At 45.0% G+C, this 2,394-nt stretch overlaps 1 non-coding gene across 1 annotated transcript; it reads left to right on the top strand.

Annotated features, from left to right (window-relative positions):
• The first annotated feature begins 506 nt into the window (after nt 1–506).
• On the top strand, nt 507–613 carry LOC141625234 (small nucleolar RNA R71). The gene has a single exon (XR_012535025.1). It is a non-coding gene; the product is annotated as a small nucleolar RNA R71 (small nucleolar RNA).
• The last annotated feature ends 1,781 nt before the right edge of the window (nt 614–2,394 follow it).

Raw genomic sequence — 2,394 nt, forward strand, 5'->3', positions numbered from 1 at the left:
ACAAGTGAGGATCTTCCCAAAAGTATCTCTTTGCATCATGCTTCAATTTTCTTCTTTCCCTTACTTCCATTTCATTGGGAATGAAGCCACTAACCACATAGTTTGCCAAATCCGCAAACCATGGTACCTTGACACTCACTTCCATCAATGAATCTTCTCTTAGCCATTCATCAATCGGTCCACTCTTATCAACTATCCCATGGTCATCCACCGTAAGCCTTGACAAATGATCGGCCATCTTAGCCATTCATCTTGGTGAGGAGATCAAGTTTAGCGTTGGTTTCGGCATTTGAGCTAGAAGAGTTCTCTTGATGATAGTGGCTATTTCTTCTTAACGCGTTACCTCTCGAACCATAGTTAGCTTCCGAATCGACCATCTTTTTTATAAGGGTCGACCCTTCTTCATCCCCTACATGGTCGACTCCTCCCCCGTAGAGGCATTCACTATTTCCTTGGTTCGCGGTAACAAGGTTTGAAATAAAGTTTGGGTTATGTACAATGTCGAGATCCCATGGTGAGGACAACTCGCGATTAAGTCTTGATACCTATCCCATGCCTCCCCCAAGGATTCCCCATCCTCTTATTGGAAGGTGTGAATTTCGTTTCGGAGCATGTAGGTTTTCGATGATGGGTAATACTTGGCTAGGAACGCCTTGGCTAAGGTATCCCATGTAGTAAATGTGTTCGAAGCATGCACATTCAATTAACGATCCCCTTTATCTCTAAGGGCAAAGGGAAACAACATCAATCGCAATGTGTCTTCGGACACCCGTTCCGTTTCATCATGGCAACCTTGTTTTTGAACTTCCTTAGATGGGAATGCGCATCTTCATCAATATGCCCACCCAAACTATCCTTCTCAATCAAGCCAACTTGAGCCAGATGCATTTCGAAGTTGTTTGGGGCCAAGGTGCCAAAGTAAATCGGATTGCTAGCGTCTTTGTGATTTGGGCGGTTGTGGTCGGGTAGAGCCGCCATTTGTGGTTGTGGAATTGGTATATATAGAGGTGGTGTGTAATACCCCATAATAAGAATAATTTATGTAATTTAAATAATTAATTAAAGGCATTCTAGTAATAAGTGCAAATAACACGTTAATTAAATAATAAAGAAAGTAACCAAGTCGGAAATTGGACTTAAAGTCAATTAAGCTTTGGGTCATGTAATATGGATTAATGGGCTAATTATCTTAGGCCTAGTATGGGTGGTAGTCGGGATTTGAAGCGGGATTTAAATAATAAGTATAATAATAATAATTATATGGTAATTCCTAATAATAATTAGAAAAGGCAATAGTTTTCTAATTGGCCTCATATACTCTATAATTCTAGACTATAAATACCATGTTAGTTGAACATAATTCATAAAAATAGAAGAAGGAGTTTAAGAGACGGAGGGAGCGAATAAAGCGATAAAAGGTAAGACCGTCTTAACTAATGTTATATCGTCTTAATAATTTAAGTTAACGTTTGTACACCGTATAGAAAACCATGATCACTAACGTTGACCTTAGTAGCTACCTTTGACCACCGTGATTCTCTTAAGACTGTTTGTGACCGTCGTTGACCACCATGGGTGGCGGATTGGGCGTCTAATAGGGGGAGGTCCTGAAACTGAAGACGGAGATTGTAGCTTGCATGGTTGCCGTATGCACACGGGACCTGGGTAGCTGGTTAGGACGGCTGTGGGCGGTACTAATAGTGGTAATGGGGTGGTCGGAGGTGGTGGTTGGTACGGTGGATGTCGGTTGGTGGTGGTTGCAGCGTGTTTGTCTTTTATATGGATTTTTTACCCTTGTTGCATGTGACCCAGACCTGACCAAGACTAGGGTTGAGACTAGGGGTGAGAGTCGACCATTGTGGTGGTGTCGTGGGGGTTGTCGAGGGTGGTTTGTGGTGGTAGTTGTCGGAAAAACGCAAAATAGGGGAAGGGTGGTTCTCGTTACTGTTGTCGGTGTAGGGTGGTTGTTGTGGTGTTGAGGATGGGTCAAAAGGATTTGGGAACACCCCTGGAGCCACCGTTGGTCAGTGGTGATGGCGGTGGTGGCCAGATGTGTATTGGTGTTGTGTTTATGTCGGGTTTAAGGAGGGGAGTTAGGGCATGGGTTTGTGTCTTGTATGTCGGGTTGTTGGTGGCTGGGCAGGTCCAAGGACACCGTGGGACGGGTGGCCAGCCACGGTGAGAGTGATAGTGGAGAGTCGTGGTGGGGCTAGTGTTGGAGGAGTTAGTTGTCGGGTTTTTCGGTATTGTGGTGTCGATTGTTAGAGCGCGGGTTTAGGGACCACTTATGGAGGCTAGGGTTAATGGAAGGACCGTGTAAGGTGGCTGGCAGTGGTGGCCCTCGGTGGTGACGGTGGCAGGTCTTGGTGGGTGTCGGGTTGGGTTGCTTACACG

Source organism: Silene latifolia, chromosome X (assembly GCF_048544455.1).
Source record: "Silene latifolia isolate original U9 population chromosome X, ASM4854445v1, whole genome shotgun sequence".
In the NCBI taxonomy this organism is placed as follows: domain Eukaryota; kingdom Viridiplantae; phylum Streptophyta; class Magnoliopsida; order Caryophyllales; family Caryophyllaceae; genus Silene; species Silene latifolia.